The sequence below is a fragment of the Podarcis gaigeae genome (genome assembly GCF_964106915.1).
Source record: "Podarcis gaigeae genome assembly, chromosome: 5".
Taxonomy (NCBI): Eukaryota; Metazoa; Chordata; class Lepidosauria; order Squamata; family Lacertidae; genus Podarcis; species Podarcis gaigeae.
This window is the reverse complement of record NC_139681.1, coordinates 45474824-45500684: the sequence shown is the minus strand read 5'-3', so window position 1 is coordinate 45500684 and position 25861 is coordinate 45474824. Positions and strand designations below refer to the sequence as shown.

The 25861-nt window shown below is 45.4% G+C and overlaps 1 protein-coding gene across 16 annotated transcripts in view; it reads right to left on the bottom strand.

Moving 5' to 3' along the window:
• The window catches only part of FAM53B (family with sequence similarity 53 member B), a 121703-nt gene that overhangs the window by 14401 nt on the left and 81441 nt on the right, over positions 1–25861 (bottom strand). The gene's annotated exons all lie outside the window — the stretch shown is intronic.

Genomic DNA, 25861 nt, shown 5'->3' with positions numbered 1-25861 from the left:
GGGCAGAGGCCTTTCCCCACCCTGATACCTCAGGTCCTTTTAACCAGAGATGCTGAGGCCCAAATTTGGGACCCCCTGCAGGCAAAGAAGATGCTCCACCACTAAGCCAGGGATGCAGCCAAGAGGTGGAAAACTCACTATTCACAAGGAATATAGCGTCCTGATTAGGCCTATAATGTCCAGTGCCAATAGGGAACATGATTATCCATAATGCTTCTTCAATGCATAAATCTATGTTCTGTATTATTTGCTTTTCTTCTATTATCCAGTCTTATGGCTTAGTTTAAAAAAAATACCTATAATACCAGCTTCCCTGCTACACCTAAGGGTCGCACTGAGAAAGTTATAAAACCTATGAAAATTCACTGATAAAAATCCTTCCTTTTCTGCAAATTAAAAATCTGTGAGATTTTCTTTTTCACTTTGAGCATGGGAAATCCAAAGAATGTCTCTCTCTGAGATCCCAAGCAACTATGGTAGAAGAAAGGTTAACAAGACTGTATTGCCCAAAGTGAAAAAAAAACTGAAAAGGTCTTGTGCTAATGCCTCCCCCCCCCCCAAAGAAAAACCTCCCACTGCTACTAGGATATTGTGGCAGCTTTCCTGTTGAGAGTGTAATGCTATAAGCTGTCAACAATACCTGTCTTACCTACCAAACTGTCATCACCTGCCATTTAGCACACTGTGCTACAATTGTTTCTTCACAATGCTGAAAATTACTGTCTGCGAGAAGGAAAACAGTGAAGTGACTTTGAGCTGCAGAAATGCAAAGTAGTTTGCTTGCCCCTTTAAGGCTTGGTTTGTTCATTCCACTAGGATGAAGTGCCCACGTCTGCATTTGCATGAACAGTGTAATTCTGAGCAGAGACCTGGCAGAAGTTACTCAGAGCAACCTCTGTGAACTGCAGTGATAAAAATAATGCATACAGACGGGTCCATACAGAGGACTTCACCATTATTTTCCCTTAAAGCATTAGCCAGGAGAAGGAAACTACGATGGAACATGGTAGCCCAGAGAATGTATGACCTTTAAAGATCTGAGCTCAATTTATGCATTTGCTGCATGTCACCTTCTGCCAAGTTACACTTTCCCACCCCTAAACCAGGAATTTGAATGAAAATGAATAAGGTAAATGTTTTCAAAGCACCTGATACATTTAAAAGTGATGTTTTGTGTTAAGAACTTTAAACACTCAGGGCAAAACAAGGATGCTGTGGTTTTATGAGTAATTCAATCATTGCAGATTATTTACGGAGAATCTGTGTTAAATGAAAACTGGCATAAACAGTGTCCAGTGTTGTTTTGCAGAGATCATGCACAATGAAGACATCTGCTGATTTCATGCAAGGCGAGGCAATGTACGTGTGAGTTAAAAACAGTGCTTTTATTAGCTGCCTTCAAACGTTACCTGATTCGAGATGTGGTGTTTACGAGCACCAAAATATTCTATTCAGAATCTGGACAGTTAATCAGCTAAAAGCAACTCGTTGTCAACATGCTGTTGCTGAGCCCAAAGAACAATGCTCCATTGTTCCAGCTCATGTGCATTTACAACTCTTATAACAGTTATAAAGCCTCTAACAAGAGAAAAGGAAAGCAGGTTGGCCTGTGTCATTTTCACCTTTTAGCCACTGCAATAAAACAATTTGCCAGTAAAAGAGCAGCTTGATATCAAACCTTAATGGCACTCTATGAAACCCAACCACTGAAATGAAATACAATGGTGCATTGACTCCCTATGCTTAATGTCAGTGTAGAAATCTAATAGTCCTAACTGCTGGATCTCTAATTTGCACCACGACTGTGAGCTTTGGAGCCCAGCTCCAAAAGATGCTGAAAGATGTGGCTGTCTTATTTCTCCTGGCAGTAATTAGCCAGCCTTGCCAGTATATACTCAAGTAGTGAGGGGAAAGCCAAAGAACTCCAAGACAAGACCAACAGTCACACTGGAGGGGAAAGGAGGCAGATATTATACTGGCATTTCTTTTCCCTGGCTTCAACTTCCAAGTGATGAATGAAGTGTCAGGAAAATATATGACAGAAATGCTCAAGGAAAAAAAATATACACAGAGGGTAGTTATAAAATATGTGAAATACAAACAGAATACTATATGTCTGGCAGGGAGTCTGAACTGGGTTATATGCTAAGGAAACAAGATCCTGCCAATATTGCCATGTCAATGAGTTCTCACCTGTACAATTCCCCCTTCCCCCTGCATAATAGTTTGTCTCCTTTACATTTTATTTCAACAAACTACTGCTCTATACATGGACCTGCTTTTGTGGATCAGAAGGAAGCCTGAGGAGTATTTGTTTACTTGCTTTCTTCCTGCCATCTGCTCCCCAACCCACCACTGAGGTTCAACATCATGCCATCCATCAAATACATGAGTCCAGCAGCTAGTGGCCATGTATGTATACATATCACCACATACTTCCTTTGTTGTGAAGTAGGAGATGCCAAGGTTAAGCCCAAGGATTTAAAAGACATCAGGTTTTAGTTGCAACTTGATAGTCATTTTTAGGGATGAGTGCAATGTCTGTAGTCATTTAAACATAATTCATGCTAACTGAAATTGTGGGTATTGTGGTTTACAGACTTGAACCTAATTGGAATTGCAATTTGACTCTCCTTTTTCCTGCTTTAGAGAGTTAGGGAGTGCTAAAGAAGCACATGATGAGTTACCATAATATGGATATAAGTGGGTACTGTAAGTAAGGACACTTACAGACTGTTTTGGGTGGGATTCAATCACATACAGGTTCCACACTTCAAAGTTGATTTGATGATTTTGCGTAACTAGCCCACTCCCCCCCCCCCCAAAATCAGAGTTTTTACAATAAGGAACAGGATACGAACATGCACTGGAAATCATGGAACAACAATCACTTGACCTGATGTTGTGTAACCTCACTGCAAACAAATCAGGATGAATGTTCAACAAAGAGGTCATCTGGAAACAACCTAAGATTTGCAAACATCCTTATATGTATGAGTAGCTCTATGTGTATTCATAACAGGGAGGAAAAACAAATTCTGCCCTCAGGCAAGCAAAATTCCACACCAAGTAAACCTGGATCCTATTACCTGTACAGTATGTAAATTTATTGTGTCGGTATAATTTCTCTTGTTTTGCATTTTTCTTCTTCTTTTTTGCTAATCTAGAGAAGGATCAAGAACTGAACAGGGCATTGAAGCCGCCTCACTCCCGGTTGCTGAAACACCTATTCAGTCACATTTCTGGCTTCTGAGATTTTGCCTGGCATGGGTCACACATTTTCAAACACATTTGCAGAACTGAATGGGCTAGAGAGCAAGAGCTGAGATCCTCAGGAAACTGTACGCCACATTCTGCACTTTTTCTGTGCGCACAGGGACCTTTGCTGCTCTCTTGCTCCCACCCATGCAGCCCTGTGTATAGGTCACAACATCTGAAAGTGTGTAGGACTGGTAATCAAATGTTGGACGAAGCCAGTAACTGACTGCTATCCCCTAGGAGAGAAAGCAAACAAGGAAACAACTGTATCTCTCAGATATGAGTGGGGCCAGCCCTAATGAACTGGCAAGGCCTCATTTTATTTCAATAGCTGCCAATAAATAATTGCTGTCCTGCGTAAAGTTCACTAGTACATTGCACAAAACCAGCTCTATTTGCAAAGCACAGAAAAAGAACAAGCCAGCAGTATGAGACAGAAGTAGCCCCTGGAGGTACAGTGTTTCAGCTGTCGTTACTGAAACCACACAAACCAAAGCATGTTAATTTCAAAGCAAGCTGGTACAAAACATGCACAGTAACTGCAGGGCCTTGCAGCTTTATTATAGTTCTCTTTAAACTGCAAGCCAGATGCTATCTGCTGTGAAGACGGGGAGGTTGTGCCAGAGAACAACCCACAATGATTACTTAACACTCTTGCCGCAGAGTGGAGTTACAATCTTCATGAGATGTGAAAAAGAGATGACAAGGATTTCAGACTTTTTCCAACGACCATTTCATGTGACTGATTAAAGTGACTGGAACTTTGTTCTCAAGGACAAAAAAGAGAGAAGCAGTGGAGGAAAAAAATATATACACACACACATACACACAGGGTGTGTGTGGGGGGGGGGAGAGATTCAGCCTGATTAAGCCATTTTTCAGCCCCCAAAACAAAGCTGCTTCAGGCAGGCCTAGCCTGGTGAGAGCAGATACAATTTGCAAGTTGTCAATGCTCACACAATGTTTTAAGGTCTCAAACCTTAATCACACAAAGCAGCAAAACCAGTTTCCCGCTGCAAGGTTCCCAGCCGCCATGGGCAAAGCTGTACATCTGTGTGTCTGATGCAAAGTGTGGAAACTGAAACCAAGCATAGAATTTCACTGATTGAAAGCAATTCATTGGCGGTTGCGCCCAGTCACAGTCATTTCCCTGCAGTCCAGCAAAGGGTTCAACCATCAGCAGAAAAGAGGGGGCGGGATTTTTGCTTATTTCTTCTTCCCTCTGCAGGAAAGTACTTAAAACCTCCAGAGGGTCGAGGAACCCTTTGAAACAAACACTGTGCAAGGGGCTGGAGGAGAAAAAGAGGATTTTTGAACGTCCCCTCCCCGTCTCTTCCACAAACAGAAAGCTCTGATGCAGCGAAGAGCCTTCCCGTGAGCATAGAGACACCATTTGATACAACCTGAAGCTTCCTATGCAAATTCAAGAAATAATGAATTATTTTAATCAGCAGATTCTCAAGAAGTGCTCCAGGAAGAGCACATGGTAATGACATCAGCATAGCATAGTTGTTAAGAGTGCTGGACTAAGACATGTGAGACCAGAGTTCAAATCCATACTCATGCATTACTTTTCCTGACCTACAGCCAGAGAAGCTGTCTATGCTAAATTCTCTCTTCTGTGCAACAATAAATGGCACAGACGCTTAACTGCTATGGAACGAACTCATCACAATTCAGGTTTACTGAAACCACACATCACTTAACAGACTTTAGGAAACGCTGAGGATTTTTGTGACATGTGAAAGCATTATAAGGTCTACTGCACAATGAGGATCCTGGAAACACTAGTTTTGAGGGAGGCAAAGAAAGAAGCTAATGAGAGGGCGATCAATGTAGTCCCGACTACTAAAACAATCTCTCAATTGCATGCTTTTTAGAATCAATTCCCGAGTCACCAAGAGCTATCTGAATAGTAGGCACATATCTTTTTGGAAGTACGTATCTGCTACCAGATATGGAAAAGGAGTAACAGATACAAAATAGTACAGTGATGTTTGAAGAAAAAAACCTATTGGAGTTAAGAACTTCCACTTCTGGGTTTATGTCGTTCTCTGTGTGTGTGTGTGTGTTTTAAATTGGATAACACATTTGAGTAAAATTCAACAATGACTTACATTCTGTGAAAGCCCACAGACTTTCCTTGGGTCTGTAGCACAATGCGTTCAATCTTCTTAGTATTTGGGCAATTCCACTGAGTTGGGATTTAGCATCACCACACACCAGGAAAGTTAGTCTAGTCTGTAGAAAAGCAGTGCCAAGTTTGTTGAATGTGCTCCAGAATAAGCAGATTCCAGTGAGTCTTAAAAGCAGCACAGTGTGAGTAGTAAGACCTTCGTCCAGCAGATGTAGGAAAGCAGATTTGCAGTTTATCCACAGAAGCAGGCAAGGGAGAAAGTTATCCAGGCATATGGTTTCAAAGTCACAGAGAGTAGGATAACAAGAGGACTTGTTAATACATACAGCCGCCTGCCTATGTCCCTGTTGTCTGCTCCAGTTAATCCCTTCCATCCATGGATGGAATTGTATGAGGAAAGCGTAAATTGCATGACGCTGCTGAGGTACCCCTGGCTAATTTTATTCTCAGCCACAGAAGCATTCTTAGAGCCATTACAGTCATATAACGTGCAACTCATAATATCTATGAAGCCACCGTTCACATGTTACATTAATCTGTATGGTTTTATATCGGCAGATGATCAAATTGGATATTAAAAATGGGCTAGCTTATATGTGTGAGTTGTACCTTGGAAAAGTGGTTTTCAAATATATATACCCCAATGGGGAATTACACTATGGAAACACCTTTAATATATTACCAACTTGGCTCAATTAAAGTAATTAGGAATCAGTATAGCTATAAAACTTGCCTGCAAGTTTTGTACCTTGCAAAGTTTACACAGCACCACCTCCTATTCTTCGGCGGGGGGGGGGGGGGGATCTTTTATATATTTTAGTTTTAGGAGGTGAGATTATGCCATTTATTCTGTAGCTATTTCCACTGCACAAAATATTCGGTGTAAAATAGTATAAGGCCATGAGGAAAAAAGCAAAAGACATCTGCAAAACAGATTGCTCTGAAAGTACTTGGCTAACCACTTGGTAACTAGACTTGATCAGGAGGATTCAGGGAGAATTTTCTGGGAGTTCATGGCAAAATCATGATGTAAGAATTACAGTACTTAGGAACCTGGGAGGCTGCCTTGTGCCAAGTGAGATCAGTGGTCCCTATCAAAGGGCTTGTCCTCACTTCTGCTTGTCTCATGCCTAGAGAGCAGAGGTGAGAGGCGTTTGCTGCTTGTCCCATCCTTCCTAGGCACAGGTCCATGCAGTTTTGCCTTTGCCTGCCACTTTCCCCTGGAAAACCCACTCTTAAACACTAAATCGGAAGAAATGGTAATCTGTGGAAACTGCTGGTAGTAGCTATTCAGAGTGTTAGAAAAGAGTTTGTCACAGCATTACCTAGAGATACCATGGAATGAACTTGGCGCTCTCTCTCTCTCTCTCTCTCTCTCTCTCTCACACACACACACACACAATTATTTTAAGCTTCTCAAGTGGAAGTGCCGTATTTTTTGCTCTATAAGACACACCAGACCATAAGACGCACCTAGTTTTCGGAGGAGGAAAACAAGAAAAAAAATATTCTGAATCCCAGAAGCCAGAACAGCAAGAGGGATTGCTGTGCAGTGAAAGCAGCAATCCCTCTAGCTGTTCTGGCTTCTGGGATAGCTGCACAGCCTGCATTCACTCCATAAGATGCACACACATTTCCCCTTACTTTTTAGGAGGGAAAAAGTGAGTCTTATAGAGCAAAAAATACGGTAACTGTTCTGAAGTTGCTACTGGTAGGGATTTAAACCCCATGGCTATATGATATTTACAACCAATTCTTTGTATAATAATAAGCATATGTTCTCACATGCTAATTTGCATAGGAGTCAGGAGAATGTTTGGCTCATCTACTAAGTACTTACTTAGTTACACACATCCTGGTAGAATAGAAAATACTTCACCCTACTGTGTTCTTCTTTAGATGTCTTTCTAATTCAAACTGATTTGTTACATTTATCCTGTGCTGATTCTGTGAAGAGAAGTACAATACAATAGTGCCTAGTCTTCCAGACATTGGCGATATTGCACTCCAGCAAGTACACAACTGATTCATTTCCTAACCATTTTCAGTTCTGAAAGCAAATATATATAATGTAATCAGTATATATGGACTCTTTGAATGTAAGCCCAGATAGTCTATTAAATGTTTCTGGAAAAATCTTTCCACTTATCAGGGACATCAATTATACAATGCTGAAAGACAATGTTTTCGTGGGAAAGGGCAATTATTTAAAATAAAGGCTGCATTTCACAATAGGAGATGTCCAAATACCTTGCAAAACATTAAAGTATAACACAACACTTCTGGAAGTGGAAATATACTACTAGTAACAATTAGTATCCCACACAGCTGTAACTGCTCTGTGCATTTATTTGGAGCAGCATTTCTATATGAATATGATATATAAAAAAAACCAAGCAAGATAAAAGCCATTTTAAAAGTACAGAGAGGGCACATACTACAATTAACCCAAAAACTTTTCTATTTAAGACTATGAGGGGGCGGGATATGTTTAATTCTTTCTCTTGCAGAAATTAAAATCCTGCTTGCTAGCATACCAGGGAGAATAGTTTTTCCTTAGCCTTCTCCCTCCATAGAGTTTTGCAGAAACCCACCTGCAGCCTGATGCAGTCCAGTCCAAGATTGCACCAGATTACTTTTCTGCACATCTGAATCACTGTCAGTCATGCAGTGAAGCGTTCCATGAACTAAACATTTTTTTAAATGGAATGAAGGCTAAAGGTGAACATGACAGCCCTCCTGAAAGGGAGGGTCCATTCTGTGTTACTATTCGGAGGACAAAGAAGTAGCATCAGGTTTAAGGGGAAATGGCTGATTCACACTGAGTGAATATTAGGAAAACATCTTAACCAAATAAAATGTAGGGCAATGGAACACGATCCAGAGTTTGGAAGCATTTGTTGCTGGATGTTTCTGTGAGGAAACTAGGGAGGCATCTGGCAAAAATGCCTGAAGTGTAAAATTCCCTGCCTCGGGACAGACAGTTCGATGAAATAATCCATCCTGTTCCTTCCAGCTCTGCTTCTGCAATTCCAAAAGGCATCTTATGCCAATTTTAAGCATAATTTTTATCACAAGTATGAGAGATGTTAAAGCATAAGCGATGCAACGTAAGCATGGACAGTTTACTGGAGGATGAATGTAATATCGTATATTGTTAAGATTAAGGAGAGTGCCTTTACAGAAAGACACAGGGCCAAGTTATATTAATAAAATATATTTACAATCTGGATAAAGTATATGCTTCAGAGAATGGAACAATAAAGTAACCTTAGAAGAACTGGGTATATGCTACTCATATGCTATTCATAGGGGATCCATTTCTATTCTTTTATTCCTCCCATGAATAAGTTAATGATCATTTACTTTTTACTCATATCCACAATAATTCCCCCATGCGTTTTGTAATTCCCCTTGTGTATGGTTGACATCATCCCCATTAAGACTTTGGAAGGCCAGAACTTGAAAGCAGGCTGCTATGTTTTGGACCCACCATGATCCAGCTGTGCTAAATAGTAATGAAAGTATGGAGGGATGTGGTTGGAGTAACCAGTGAGCCGTGCTACAGAATGGAAGTTGCAGTACAGTGAAAGGACTTGAATGCACATGGGGTGCAGCAGGAGAGGCTAAACCTGTGGCCCTCCCAGTGTTGCTGAACTCAACTCCCATCATCCATAGCCAACAGGGCCAAAGGCAGGGATGATGGAAGCTGTGATCCAACAGCATCTGAAGGACCACAGGTTAGTTATCCATGGGCTATAGGGTACTTGTATATACCACTGGCATCTGTGTGATTTGGGCAACTTGTTGTGGCTTGTGAACATTAATCAAGACTGGTTGCAGTCTCTAATTACTACAAGTTTTGGAAGGAAGCCCTAAGCATTGTTATTTTGTTTCATTTGCTTGAATTATTTGTTAACTGCTCTTCCTCTAAAGATTCTGATGAACAAGAACTAATGTACAACAGATGAGAGGTACAGTGGTGCCTCGCAAGACAAAATTAATTCGTTCTGCGAGTTTTTTCGTCTAGCGAATTTTTCATCTTGCGAAGCACGAAATCCCACAGGAATGCATTGAAAATCAATTAATGCGTTCCTATGGTCAAAAAAAGTCCAAACAAAGCCAAATTTGGTACAACAGGAGTTTATTAACTGCTCTTTAAAGTCACACATACTGTAAAGAGCCCACCACACAGAAATTCAAACCCAGAAATTTTTTTTTTAAAAAAAAAACATGGCCCAATGGTCACAAAAAATTCTAAAAATTCAAAAAAAAAACCCACACAAGCTCCCAGATTCTTGCAAAACCCCCCCCCCCAACACCAAGTCCTTGAATTCCAAACACCCCAACCCAAAAACCACAAAAAAGTTTTAAAAGTTTAACTTACCAAATGGATGCAAAAGAAATTTTGGGAAAGCTTCAAAAATCACCAAAGTCCTCAAAAACCTCAAAAAAGGCTACCACACCGCATGCTATGAGTTGCTCCTCGAAGTTCAAGTCACAACTGCACCTCTTCAAGCAATGCACCCTGGGTATTAACGGTTTTACAAAAAAGGAAACAAAGTTGCAAGACGTTTTTGTCTTGCGAAGCAAGCCCATAGGGAAATTTGTCTTGCGAAGCACCTCAAAAAACGAAAAACTCTTTCGTTTAGCGAGTTTTTCGTCTTGCAAGGCATTTGTCTTGCGGGGCACCACTGTAATTTTGTTTTGACGGAAGAGGTAATCCTTGCCCGTGAACTGGCTCTAAACAAGATGGCCACATAAGCATTTATTTTAATTGTGCCTAAATCTTCTATCATGAAAAATATTTGTAGACAAAAGAAAATGTGATTTGCCCAAGAGTCATGGCTAACTTTTTCTCATGCCTGAAGGAACAGTTTCAACAGCTGTGCTGAAATTGGCTTTGGCTCCCAAACTGTCCTTTAATGTCTTGCTTTGTGTGTTCCCTGTCTTTGTTCTTCACACTTTTTTCATTTTAAGCCTCAGACAGAAAAATAAGAAGCAATTATTAAAACATGCTAAAGGGGAGCAGAACAGGAGAGGGAGGGAGGGAGGGAGGGAGGGAGAGAGGGGGAGAGAGAGAGAGAGAGAGAGAGAGAGAGAGAGAGAGAGAGAAATCGACTGTCTAGAGCAGTGTTTCCCAACCTTGTGCCTCCAGATGTTTTTGGCCTACAACTCCCATCATCCCTGACCACTGGTCTTGCTAGCTAGGGATGATGGGAGTTGTAGGCCAAAAACATCTGGAGGCACAAGGTTGGGAAACACTGGTCTAGAGCATATCACTTTGTTTGACTTGAAGGAGAGAAGCAGATGACCATCTCAAAGCAAGAGAACAGCCAAGGATTTCTTGAAAATTTCTTAAGCCACCATGAACAAATGCTTCTAGCTGCCACTTTCCAGCATGTCAGGAATCTGGCAACAGCTATCAAGAAAGGGCCACACTCCTTGATGCCAAGCCAGCAAAGAGAATATACTTCAGCTTAAAAATAGAGGGCAGCTAGCCCACAAAGTCAATTTTCATTTGTGCATTTCACTTTCCCCACTGGAGAACCTGCCTGATTCGTATTTTATCATTCCATCACCGTGTGTTTGGCACAATGTTAGCTAACCAGATGGCTGCCACACACTTGGCTCCAAAGCCAAGATCCTTAGAGAAAGGCACAGCAAGGGTCAGTCTGTGGCAGAAAATGGGAACAAGCTGAGCCAAACCTTGCTGTTCAGACCAAAGAACAAGCCTGACCCAGAAGACATGAAGGAGGTCAGTCTTTATTATGGGACTTGAACTGCTCTGGTCATCAGGAAGCTTTAGGGTGGTATCTTAGTCTATTTTGTGACCATATTTTAAGAATCTTAGCGATTTTTTTGGGGGGGGGAGTATTTATCTTAGTCACATACAGTTTCTATTCTGTTAAGTTGTTAATGAGAGTCTGATCTACTTGGCTAGAGAAATCGCAAGAAAATCAGACAAACTGCTAGCCTCACATACCAAATGTAACAGAAACTGGCATGTCTCAACCACCCAATACTTCTCCACCCATACCTATAACTATAATTATAAGTTGGCTGGTTCTCCAAAGATTAATCTGCAGGCAAAAGCCAACCCAGGTTAAGTTAAATGAGCCTTTCTCCTGTTAGGTGTATACAAACACACCCACCAACCAACCATTAATGATAGAAATATCTAATGCAAAGCTGAATTTGATTGCATTACTGTGGGCTTCAATGAGTTCCAACAAGGGAGCTCCTCCTAGACCATTTACCTCAAGACAGTTCCTTTCTTCTGAGACTTAAATGAAGCCCATATGTTTAGGTTTTAAAGGCCAGACTCACTTCATAATTCTCATTCCCTTACAGTTTGTTTTGAGTATCAGTTTTTGCAAACCTGGGTTCATCAAGGTCTGCCACAAGTGACAAGGCATTCGTTCAAAAAAATGAAGGGTCACTCTTAACCTGTTTTGCTTCCTAAATCATATTTAACATCTTCAGATATATTTGCCTTCTGGAGTAGAGTCAACATGAGTTCAAATAAGGTTGCATACCTGGTAATGACATGGCAAACTGTCTTAGCAATTATGGAGCAGGTTGTCAATAGATAACAACGAATGTTCTACAAAGATGTTGCAGCTAAATGAGGCTATGGATGTTTTTCTGCTCAGGCCAACGTTAATGAGCAGAGAAATTGTACAAAAGATCAGATCAATATCTTTATTGCAGGAAGGATGTTTGAGAAGAAGAAAAGCCAGGACTCATTCTAAAATGTTCCAAGAAGATTTTAAGTACCATCAACCAGTTATGCAAATACCCAGCACCAGATAAACTTGAGCAACTGAAGGCTTGGGTGGGGTGGGGAATAGTTTGCTAGAATGTGTAGAATCTCAACTTTAATTACAAAATAAGCCTAAGGACTACATACTCTGGCTGCTTTTCTAGATGTAATAGAACAGTGTGCTTTCCACACTGCAAAAAGTCACCCATTATAACTAACCCATTAAATATAAACAGCTAAGGTAATGTTTCGATAGGCAACAACTTTTAGTAATTAAGTAACAAGGAAATAATTCACAGTTTAGCAAATCACCTTGCATGACACCCTAAGTCAAGAGCAACTGATTGCAAAACCTAGTTTAAAGGTAAAGGGACCCCTGACCGTTAGGTCCAGTCGCGGATGACTCTGGGATTGCGGCGCTCATCTTGCTTTATTGGCCAAAGGAGCCGACGTACAGCTTCCGGGTCATGTGGCCAGCATAACTAAGCCGCTTCTGGCGAGCAGCGCACAAAAATGCCGTTTACCTTCCTGCCAGAGCAGTACCTATTTATCCACTTGCACTTTCACGTGCTTTCAAACTGCTAGGTTGCTAGGAGCAGGGACCGAGCAATGGGAGCTCACCCCGTCGTGGGGATTCGAACCACCGACCTTCTGATCGGCAAGCCCTAGGCTCAGTGGTTTAGACCACAGCACCACCCGCGTCCCTAAAACCTAGTTTAGGAGGTGGCTAATATTTTTTGGCTCGAGAGCCAAACATGGTTGACCAAACTTTGTAGAACCACATGCCCATTGTGTTTATCGGCATGAAACATGCATGCACGCACATTTGCACAAACCATGCATTCATGACATCTATAGCACACAGTCACTGAACATATGTTTCACACTACACACCACACATATAGCAACCCCATCATTCTCTCACACACATACTACAGGCTAGTTGTACTCTAAACCTTGGTAACAGTGCTGTGACCAGCTGCCAGTAATAACCCACACTTTCAATTTGTTATAAAGTAATCACGTTAACCACTGCTTTCAGTGTTTCCATTAAGCATGGACATTCACAAAGTTCTCAAAGCAGTTAATACAGGAACTAACTTGCACTCAAGAGTATAGTAACAAATACAGTGTGTGTGTGTGTGTGTGTGTGTGTGTGTGTGTGTGTGTGTGTTTTAATGAAGGTAAATAGTCTCCATTTAGGACTAATAATTTGCTTAAGCTCTTTTAAAAATATGCTTGTCCATGAAATATTTAAGGTGTTCAGATGTGTGTCTAAATAACTACATCATGTCTTAAAACCTTCATCCAATTATTAGTAAGTAAATTTTATTAAGATAAATATTACAATTGAATATTTGCTATATTGCAAACCTAGGGACTATCTGTGCCAGGTAGCAGCTGATGCCCCTTTGGCCAACACAAATATTTTTGTTGTCTGTCTTATGAACCCAGGTTTATTCCATGAATGGGAGAATCTAGGAGAACCATTTTGGAGGTTACCTAGAATGGACTTCCATCTTTTCCCCCATTTTCCTTTTTTGGGAGCTTGTGGCTACTGGCTCCACACCAACTAGGCAGTGGCAACAATGTGAGGAGCAGAAGTCATGATCCTCATTCCTAACATGAAATGCCTAGGGAGCATTTCCAAGGTGGAGCGTGACCTACAACCTCCTCAGCCATTCCTTAAGTTAGTCCATTGGCAAGTAAACTTGCTCTCTGCTAATACATGTAATAAATACATCCTCAGATGCTCCAACAATGGCAGAAAGTCATGGGACAGTGTCACTCTTTCAGATATAACTGGCATCTGTACTTATTCTACAAAGAGACACTGTGCATCTTTGTTAAGTCTTCAATCTGTTTCTCTCATGTGAGAAGCAGCAAGGGCAGAACACTTGACGCATTGTTTTCTTTTAAAGGCAAGCACTAGGCAAGATCCTTGCTTCAGTTAGATGTCGGGCAACAAGCACAGTGAAGTCATGAATGTAAATAACAGCAATGGTGAGTTCCTGCTACTAAATGCAGCAGAACCCTTAAGGGCCTGCCCTTTCCATGGAGGCCTGCCACAGAACAGAGCAGAAGCTGTGACTTTGTCAAAAAGGAAACCAAACCAGACTGTGAGGGAGAAAAACTAATATAAAATTAAGTCTAAAAACAGTGTTTTAGGGGGTGTAAATATTATCTAAATATTCTTAACTGTTAAAAAGTTGGTTTTTTAATTTAAAAAAAAATATTTTAAGGTTTAATTTGTTGTTTGCTGCCATAGCCTCTGCTGGGAGAAAGGGCAGGATAGAAATCTAGTAAACAAAATATATTTTTATTTTAGAGTCTAAATTATGGGTGATATCCAAAGTTAGCCATACTTAGCTGTCCTGGGATTTATTCTAGGTACTTTTAAGTACAAAATTTTCTAAGAACTCTAGGTATAAAATCTTCAGGCAAGTCTATATGTATGGGCTTGCCTAAAGATTTTATACCTAAAGATGGCAGCAGACTAAACATTGTGTAATGAGAAAATTCATTCAAACAAACAAACAAACAAACAAACAATCTCTATCTTCAAATGCAAATGTGAAGGTACAGCTTTTAACTGTGGCAGCAGTTTCTCCAGCAAGAGAAAACTGCAAACATTTTTTGGTGCCAGATTCCTTTAGCACACTAAATAAATAAATATTGCTCTGCAAGAGTTCTCCTTGTGGAACGATAATTTTCTTTTTCTTTTTTCTTTTTTAAAAAGGCTCATGCTATTTAGAACACAGAAGTCCAACAAAAAGCGGTGGGAAGGGGAGGTGGAAACTACAAGAGAGTATTTTGCCCCTAGTATAGGGAATCCATTGGTGGTATCTGACGTTCTGTTAGCACAAGGATTTCTGCCAGCACAACTGGACTTCCTCTCCCTCTCCTTTCCCCATGCGCACCCTAAACTTGTTCTGGGGGTTTCCCTCAATCTCCAGAGCAGATTTGGGGAGAGGAGGGTCTCAGGGTGTGCAGGGAGGGAAATCCCTGTTGCACAGCCAGACAGAGTATGGCCCCCCAAAATTTTGTAGGTGACTGTTAGGTGTTGTTGGCACTCTTTTGGAATTTTTACTCACATCAGAATAGTTTTAATTTCAAGTGCGCAATTTGTTTTCCATAATAAATGCTCCTGTCAAAATGGAATGTTACCTCCACAAGGAAAACTAGCCCAACTAGCCAGTTAGGATTCTCCAGCCATCGGACAGCTGACACAGTAGGCACTCCAAGCAAAAGAAAAAAAGAGCCCAAGAAATAATAACTGCCAAACAGGAAACGATAATATGAGATAGCAACAGAGCTTTTTGGTTCACAAGTACCTCAATGTTTTCTGTAGAAATGGCAAACCCTGCGTGAGACTTGTTTTCACAAGTTTCTATTTCTGCATTTGAAAAACTGGAACTACTGTCTCAAAAGCTACTACCTTAAATCAGATTTCTTCCTTCTCATTTGGTATCAACTGCATTGTTGCATTATGGGAGCAAATTGCACACTGTAACATTCAGCCTGTTACTACGGGGAAGGGAAGGTTGTGGACGCTTGCTCTTTTTCATGTCAGTGGAAACTTGCTCTTTTTCATATGACAAGAAGGTTAATAAGAATAAGAGTACCCTGCCCATCTGACTGGGTTGTCCCACAATCTGCTGGAATGGTAATTAACAGTTGAAAAACTTGACATTGTAGTTTGTTTTGCACAGAGAGGCATTTAGAAGGAACTGTATGTAATATGAGAGCAATTTCATATATATATATATATATATATATATATATATATATATATATGCTTTCGTAGATTTTCACGGGTACAGGAATGCAGGTTTTGGTGTCCTCGGGTGTCTTCCCGTGTAAAAGTTGGGGTGTCTAGGCCAGTGTTTCCCAACCGGTGTTCCGCGGCACACTAGTGTGCCGCGAGACTTTGCCTGGTGTGCCGTGGGAGGGAGGCGGGCTCCATGTGCTTAGAGCAACAGGCTGCCGCCCCAAGCCTCGCGCGCCCGACGGGAGCTCCTGCCGGGTGCGCAAGGCTTGCAGACACTCGCCCGAAGCACGGGGCACCCTCCGGAGGGCTCCGCGTGCTTCGGGCAACAGGCTGCCGCCCCAAGCCTCGCGCGCCCAGCGGGAGCTCCTGCCGGGCGCGCAGGGTTGCAGACACTCGCCCGAAGCACAGGGAGCCCTCCGTAGGGCTCCCTGTGCTTCGGGCAACAGGCTGCCGCCCCAAGCCTTGCGCGCCTGGCAGGAGCTCCTGCCCGGCGCGCAAGGCTTGCAGACACTCGCCCGAAGCACGGGGAGCCCTCCGTAGGGCTCCCTGTGCTTCGGGCAACAGGCTGCCGCCCCAAGCCTTGCGCGCCTGGCAGGAGCTCCTGCCGGGCGCGCAAGACTTGCAGACACTCGCCCGAAGCACGGGCAGCCCTCTGTAGGGCTCCCTGTGCTTTGGGCAACAGGCTGCCGCCCCAAGCCTTGCGCGCCTGGCAGGAGCTCCTGCCGGGCGCGCAAGGCTTGCAGACACTCGCCCGAAGCACGGGGAGCCCTCCGTAGGGCTCCCTGTGCTTCGGGCAACAGGCTGCCGCCCCAAGCCTTGCGCGCCTGGCAAGAGCTCCTGCCGGGCGCGCAAGGCTTGCAGACACTCGCCCGAAGCACGGGGAGCCCTCCGTAGGGCTCCCTGTGCTTCGGGCAACAGGCTGCCGCCCCAAGCCTTGCGCGCCTGGCAGGAGCTCCTGCCGGGCGCGCAAGGCTTGCAGACACTCGCCCGAAGCACGGGGAGCCCTCCGTAGGGCTCCCTGTGCTTCGGGCAACAGGCTGCCGCCCCAAGCCTTGCGCGCCTGGCAGGAGCTCCTGCCGGGCGCGCAAGACTTGCAGACACTCGCCCGAAGCACGGGCAGCCCTCCGTAGGGCTCCCTGTGCTTCGGGCAACAGGCTGCCCCCAAGCCTTGCGCGCCTGGCAGGAGCTCCTGCCGGGCGCGCAAGGCTTGCAGACACTCGCCCGAAGCACGGGCAGCCCTCCGTAGGGCTCCCTGTGCTTCGGGCAACAGGCTGCCGCCCCAAGCCTTGCGCGCCTGGCAGGAGCTCCTGCCGGGCGCGCAGGGTTGCAGACACTCGCCCGAAGCACAGGGAGCCCTCCGTAGGGCTCCCTGTGCTTCGGGCAACAAGCTGCCGCCCCAAGCCTTGCGCGCCTGGCAGGAGCTCCTGCCGGGCGCGCAGGGTTGCAGACACTCGCCCGAAGCACAGGGAGCCCTCCGTAGGGCTCCCTGTGCTTCGGGCAACAGGCTGCCGCCCCAAGCCTTGCGCGCCTGGCAGGAGCTCCTGCCGGGCGCGCAAGGCTTGCAGACACTCGCCCGAAGCACGGGGAGCCCTCCGTAGGGCTCCCTGTGCTTCGGGCAACAGGCTGCCGCCCCAAGCCTTGCGCGCCTGGCAGGAGCTCCTGCCCGGCGCGCAAGGCTTGCAGACACTCGCCCGAAGCACGGGGAGCCCTCCGTAGGGCTCCCTGTGCTTCGGGCAACAGGCTGCCGCCCCAAGCCTTGCGCGCCTGGCAGGAGCTCCTGCCGGGCGCGCAAGACTTGCAGACACTCGCCCGAAGCACGGGCAGCCCTCCGTAGGGCTCCCTGTGCTTCGGGCAACAGGCTGCCCCCAAGCCTTGCGCGCCTGGCAGGAGCTCCTGCCGGGCGCGCAAGGCTTGCAGACACTCGCCCGAAGCACGGGCAGCCCTCCGTAGGGCTCCCTGTGCTTCGGGCAACAGGCTGCCGCCCCAAGCCTTGCGCGCCTGGCAGGAGCTCCTGCCGGGCGCGCAGGGTTGCAGACACTCGCCCGAAGCACAGGGAGCCCTCCGTAGGGCTCCCTGTGCTTCGGGCAACAAGCTGCCGCCCCAAGCCTTGCGCGCCTGGCAGGAGCTCCTGCCGGGCGCGCAGGGATGCAGACACTCGCCCGAAGCACGGGGAGCCCTCCGTAGGGCTCCCTGTGCTTCGGGCAACAGGCTGCCCCCAAGCCTTGCGCGCCTGGCAGGAGCTCCTGCCAGGCGCGCAAGGCTTGCAGACACTCGCCCGAAGCACGGGGAGCCCTCCGTAGGGCTCCCTGTGCTTCGGGCAACAGGCTGCCGCCCCAAGCCTTGCGCGCCTGGCAGGAGCTCCTGCCCGGCGCGCAAGGCTTGCAGACACTCGCCCGAAGCACGGGGAGCCCTCCGTAGGGCTCCCTGTGTTTCGGGCAACAGGCTGCCGCCCCAACCTTGCGCGCCTGGCAGGAGCTCCTGCCGGGCGCGCAAGACTTGCAGACACTCGCCCGAAGCACGGGCAGCCCTCCGTAGGGCTCCCTGTGCTTCGGGCAACAGGCTGCCCCCAAGCCTTGCGCGCCTGGCAGGAGCTCCTGCCGGGCGCGCAGGGTTGCAGACACTCGCCCGAAGCACAGGGAGCCCTCCGTAGGGCTCCCTGTGCTTCGGGCAACAAGCTGCCGCCCCAAGCCTTGCGCGCCTGGCAGGAGCTCCTGCCGGGCGCGCAGGGTTGCAGACACTCGCCCGAAGCACGGGGAGCCCTCCGTAGGGCTCCCTGTGCTTCGGGCAACAGGCTGCCCCCAAGCCTTGCGCGCCTGGCAGGAGCTCCTGCCAGGCGCGCAAGGCTTGCAGACACTCGCCCGAAGCACGGGGAGCCCTCCGTAGGGCTCCCTGTGCTTCGGGCAACAGGCTGCCGCCCCAAGCCTTGCGCGCCTGGCAGGAGCTCCTGCCGGGCGCGCAGGGTTGCAGACACTCGCCCGAAGCACAGGGAGCCCTCCGTAGGGCTCCCTGTGCTTCGGGCAACAAGCTGCCGCCCCAAGCCTTGCGCGCCTGGCAGGAGCTCCTGCCGGGCGCGCAGGGTTGCAGACACTCGCCCGAAGCACGGGGAGCCCTCCGTAGGGCTCCCTGTGCTTCGGGCAACAGGCTGCCGCCCCAAGCCTTGCGCGCCTGGCAGGAGCTCCTGCCGGGCGCGCAAGGCTTGCAGACACTCGCCCGAAGCACGGGGAGCCCTCCGTAGGGCTCCCTGTGCTTCGGGCAACAGGCTGCCGCCCCAAGCCTTGCCGCCTGGCAGGAGCTCCTGCCGGGCGCGCAGGGTTGCAGACACTCGCCAGAAGCACGGGCAGCCCTCCGTAGGGCTCCCTGTGCTTCGGGCAACAGGCTGCCGCCCCAAGCCTTGCCGCCTGGCAGGAGCTCCTGCCGGGCGCGCAGGGTTGCAGACACTCGCCCGAAGCACGGGCAGCCCTCCGTAGGGCTCCCTGTGCTTCGGGCAACAAGCTGCCGCCCCAAGCCTTGCGCGCCTGGCAGGAGCTCCTGCCGGGCGCGCAGGGTTGCAGACACTCGCCCGAAGCACGGGGAGCCCTCCGTAGGGCTCCCTGTGCTTCGGGCAACAGGCTGCCGCCCCAAGCGGCATATAGTCAATATAGGCACAGAGTTAATTTTTTAAACATTTTCTAATGGTGGTGTGCCTCGAAATTTTTTTCATGAAACAAGTGTGCCTTTGCCCAAAAAAGGTTGGGAAACACTGGTCTAGGCGACGTTTCGACGAGGTCTCACTCGTCATCTTCCCTAATCAGAAACGAACTACACAAGAAAAGATACCTACTAGACCAAACCAACAAAGATCTACTCACTCTTCACCTCAAACTCTGTAACAAAATCCACCCTGCACTCTGGGACAAATGCAAACAACTAGCCGTCTGGAGAGCTGAAACGGAGACCTCACATAAGACAGACACACACACCAACAAACTCCACAAACTAGAGAAACGCCAGAAGCCCGGCCACCCTCCACAGCAACCCATGAAACAAACAGTACATAACATATCAGACAGGATCCTCACCACAACTGAAACCAAAGTACTCTCCAAAGGTTTCAACTTTGCAGTCGCCCCGAGACGCATCCCCACGGAAAACATCATATGCGGAGTCGAAGCTAGCCTAACCAAATTCAACCCAGATGAAGCCAATAAAATCAGACTTGAAGTCACCAACATCCTCTGCTCCAGCAAACCACCCAGAAGCAATTTACACAAAGAAGAACAGAAAGCACTCACCAACCTGAGGAAAGACAACAACATAATCATTCTCCCAGCAGACAAAGGTAATGCCACAGTGGTGATGAACACATCGGACTACCAAGCAAAACTATCAAAGCTACTCCAAGATCCTGCCTACAAACCTATAAAAACAGATCCCACCACCTATCTGGAAAAAACCACCAAATCCAAAATAAAAGCCTCTCCTATCAGTGAAGAAATCCAGCTAAGAATCATCCCCAGAGAAAAATCATCCAGATGCCCCAAACTCTACGGCCTCCCCAAGATACACAAAGAAGGAACACCACTCAGACCAATAGTCAGCTCCATAGGCTCACCTCTACAAAATCTCGCTAAATTTCTCGCCAAGCAACTTCAGCCCTATGCAGAATCCATCTCTTCACACGTACCAAACTCCTTCCAGTTCATAGAAACAATAAAGAAGCAAAACCTACATCCTAATGACCTACTTGTGAGCTTCGATGTTGTATCTCTCTTCACACAAGTGCCCATTAATGAAGCCTTGACAGCTATTCAAAACAAATACAATCCCCCCGAATACATCTTGGACCTGACCAACCACTGCCTAACCAACACGTACTTCATCCACAATGGACAAAGATACAAACAGATAGAAGGAGCACCTATGGGATCACCCCTCTCACCGGTCATCGCAAACCTGTACATGGAACACTTTGAAACCAATGCTTTAGACAAGTCAGAACACAAACCCAAACTTTGGCTCAGATATGTTGACGACACCTTTGTAATTTGGCCACACGGGAAGGAAAAACTGGATAGCTTCCTCACACATCTCAACAACTTACACCCCAAAATACAATTCACTATGGAAATAGAAGCCAACAACCAACTTCCCTTCCTTGACGTCCTAATCTACAAAAAACCTGATGGCTCCCTAGGACACACTATCTACCAGAAAAAAACACACACCAACCGCTACTTACATGCACAATCACACCACCACCCTGCACAAATAAACTCCGTAGCCAAGACTCTCATCTCCAGAACCAAACGCCTGGCTGACAAAGACCACTTGACAACTGAGTTACAGAATCTCTCAAATGTGTTAATTGCCAATGGATACCAGCAAAACAGGATTACGAAGCTAATCCAAAAGGAAACACCCCCCAAAAACCAAGACACAGAAGAAAACAATGGCATGGCCCTCCTTCCTTATATCAAGGGCACTACAGATAAAATTAGCAAAATCCTCCATAAACACAATATCAAAACAGCCTTTTGCACCAACCAAAAAATAGCCAATATCCTCAGAAACCCCAAGGATAAAATCCAGTTGGAAAACCAAGGGATCTATGAAATACCCTGCAAAGTCTGCCCAGCCACGTACATTGGACAAACAAACAGACGAATAAATGCACGTATCGCAGAACACAAGAATGCCGTCAAAAAAGAAGAAAAAACTTCCTCTCTTTTCCAACACATGAAAGAAACAGGACACGAAATTAATTTTGCAGATTCCAAATTGCTCTTTAACACGGAACATCACCACAAGAGAATAATCATGGAAGCCATCGAGATAGAGAAACACCCTCACAACATGAACAAGCGTGACGACACATCCCGCTTGCCAGACATCTGGAAATTAGCCCTCCCCACAAAAACTGACACCAGATCCAGAGGCACACAGAACGCCAACACCAATCAACCACACCAGACCCAAACCCAGACCCTCTCCACAGATGAATTACTGACACCATCCAGTAGCCAGTCCATGGTGGCACCTCCGGATGCTGCACCCCCCTGCAATCCCTACACAGATCTGGCTGACACAAGCCACAAAACCACAGCTCGCCCCTATACACGAAGCCAAGCCAAAGCACAACTAAGTGCAATACAACCATCTTCTCAGGAAAACTCTTCACAAAGTTCAAGAGGTCAAGACACAAAGACTTTAGCAACTAATCCACACCTAATGACCCACCTAAGTGGTACTCAGGATATCACTCAAGAAATCACTCAAGGTATCTCTCAAGTAATTAAGGAACAAAAGAAGAAAAGGCACACTAGCCTGGGAACTTCCTCTCTGCCCAGAACATTGGAGGCTAGACACCACACCCCCTCTACAGTATTTATAGGAACTCAAACATTGAGATCCCGCTCTGTTCCAGTAACAAGAAGCCGAAAGCACCAGCCTGAAGATGACGAGTGAGACCTCGTCGAAACGTCGCCTAGACACCCCAACTTTTACACGGGAAGACACCCGAGGACACCAAAACCTGCATATATATATATATATATATTCCATAATATATATGAAAGCAATTCCACACAAACTATCCTACGATAACTGCAACATTCACGGCAGCATGAAAGTGGCCCTTGGCTTAGGCCTTAACTGATCATTGATTATGGTTTTGACCAGGCCTCTGCGATTCTCACACTCTCTGCAATGGAGAGAAGGGCAAAAGATTTTTTGTAGTCAAAGCATCTGCCTCCCATCTTTTTCAAGAACCACTGTCCAAGAAACTGCTTTAGGTGTGCCTTCCATCTCCCACTTCAAGTTTCAAGTGAAGCTCACCATGTGGCGAGGCAGAGGGGGAAGGGCCGCTGTTCGAAAACAAAATTCAAAAGCTCAGCTTTTATTTGAAGTTTCTCATCCAAGCACTAAATGGGGCTCGGCGTCTATTTCTTTTATAAGGTATGACACGTGCACTGCCCGGGGTGTTATAATTTTCAAATAATGAAACGTTAAAATAAGCTAATTTCTGTTTGCCGGCCCACAGCTGGAAGCACTCAGGCGACATCACGGTGAAGCATACACAATTCTTGACAGCTGTTTCTGAGTTTAATGGGGTAGGCAGAGAAAGGAGAAACTGGGATCGGACTCGCCCTTGAAATTCATGCTGTAAGGGAAATGGAGTTGGGATTTATAAAACATGATAAACACCCAGAATTTATGTTTGTTCTGCCCACGGTCACTGCAGCGGGGAGGGGAGGTGTGCCCTGCTTCTGAGCCCAATCTCCCCCTCTCACCCCTGATCATTGGCCAGGCTGGCTGGGGTTGAGGAGATCTGTAGCTTGTCTGAGTAAATCAATGACGGTTGAAATTGACCAAGCCCTATTTTAACCAGTTAGCTTTATATTATATTTAGTGCACTTTGATGGTTTTTAACAGGGTTACTTGGATTCATAAACAAATACACACCAATATTTTGTATTTCAACATTGCTGGGGATGGGGCCTTGTAAAACTGCCGTTGGTCATGGAGGAAAGGGATTTTGTTGTTCATCATGGTCACTCTCTAACAGAGTACCGTGATAGTCACAAACGTACACATCTGTTGCAGAGGCTCTGGTTACTTAGCTTTGGTTTTTCAAGAGCATAGCTTGATGTAGTGTGAAAATCTACAAAACTGGTTTGACCAGAAACCATGGCAGCTCTCAAAAATGAATGTGTATGCAAAGCAAATAGAGTTCCACAATACTGCCGCAAGATTCCTGAAAAAGTTAAGAATGGAGGGTTGTTGTTTTTTTTAATATAACACCAGTGCGCCTCTACAACTTCAGAATAATTGTGGCATAGCAGTACCAGCATACTGCATGAATGAAACGTAAGGTTAGAGGCCATTACTATACTATGTAGCATGCCACCTATTACTTTACTCATACTACCCTATGAGTAGAGTGGGGCAATTTTCTGAGGTGGTATTATGTGGCAGGTCATTTAGAGCCCTCTGTGGATAAGAATCTTGTGCATTCATAAGAAACACCAGCAATGAGCTTTCTTTACTCTGAAACTACGGCTGGTAGTGACATGTCTCAAAGAACCGTGAAGAGAGCTAAATTTAGAAGTGAGACAAGTTTCTGTAGGAATAGCCTCAACATGATGCACAGATATGGATATGAGAGGGAGACTAGAATCTCAGATGACCTTTAGAACTTGTGGGTGAAGTAAGAGCTCCCAACAGTAATGAAACTCAGAACAAAACTAGAAAAGGGTGGTGGTTAAAAAATAATAATGGGGTGAGGGGGGTGAGGAGCCACTCAAAAACTAGGTGAGTTCATGGAACAAACATTGTTCTAGTACATATGGAGCAAACACTTCATTTAGTGTATATGCTAGCTTTTCACCTGAAAAAAATCCCTGCTACAATCACAGGAATTGCTCATGATTATATCTATAATTGCTGCATTTACACATTTGATTTTGGGCATATGTGTAAGTCCAGCAAAGATCAGGACTCCTTAAGTGGAAAAGTGTATAAAAATTGCCCTGTAATGTTAGAAATATAAAAAATGTTAGTGATACAATTTTCCTTCTTTCGAATACAGGATATCTTGATGATGTACAGTACCACAGAGCTTTAAATAATTTCTATTTTAGTTGGTGGACAGAATCTGCTCTTACAACCAAAGGGTCAAGTCACTACATTTGGAGCTGGGCATTTTCTCTAAGGTCACATTGGCAAGAGCTCCTGGGAGAGTCTTATATTTCTCCAGAAACATGTGGTATGTTAGTGGGCTTGAATAATCTGGATGACTTTTTATTAACTTCCTATTCTTTATCCTGCACTTAAAGTCCCTGCTTCATTGCTGTGATCAGCTAACATGTGGAGCGGGCTAATCCAAGAGTTATGTTGGGTGACAAAGTTTTCTGCTGCAATACAGAAGATTGAACTAATCCTCAGAAGTAAGTTCCACAAAGTCATGTTTACTGGCAAGTAAGTGTATATAAGATCACAGCATAAAGAGAGAGAGAGAGAGAGAGAGAGAGAGAGAGAGAGAAGAGATTACTACTAAGAAATGGCACCACTTTATTTCTCTATGCTGAAAGGGTGAAAAATGCAGCCACCAAATGGGCCACCACTTTGGGAAGCTGGTTTCAAATTTCCATAATAATCCAATTATGGCACATGCAGTCCTGTAACATTTTCTGAATGACCTATCACCTCAAACTGTCTAGACAGCTCAACAGCTCCGAGACCAGCGCTGCGCTGCCACTGACATCTGCACCAGGGTGTTGTTACATGAGATTTAAATAGGTGTCTCAGGTTCAGACATAAATCAAGCGGGCTGACAGGTTTGCCATTCATTAAGAACAGAGCTGCTGCAATAAGAACTGGAGTGCAAGTCCTTTTGTGTTAAGGGCATGGTGGAAGAGGCTGGGCAACGTCCAGAAATGTGGCTGCTTGTGACTGCATGGTGGTTGTGGGAGGGGGGGCAGAGGAGGAGGAGGGAGAGGAGAAGGAAAGCATTCCGTTCCATTTATTATCCAGTATCAAAGGCAGCCTACCCCACTGCCAGGTCTTTCTGGGCTCTCTTAGTAAAAAAAATTAAAAAATAGTCTACTTTTTACACTGCATGGTTGTTGAATTGTTTTAGGACAAAAGTATATATTTTGTATCAATTATTTAAAAACGAAAGCTAAAGAGAAACTGAAATCTTGTGCAATAAAAAAACCAAAAAAAAAACCCAACCTAGCTGGTTAGATTTAATTCTATCATGGTTAGTTAGGCTGCAGTGCTTTTTATATTTGAAAAGTATTGTATATTGACCTCAACATGAAGAAAATAAAAGATAAGTCTGATTTAAAAACAAAAAAACCCCTGTCATTGGCTCTAATCCTAGGAGACACGTTGCTTCAATGGGACTTACTTTTGAGTAGACGTGTATAGCATGGTCCTGAAAAGAAGT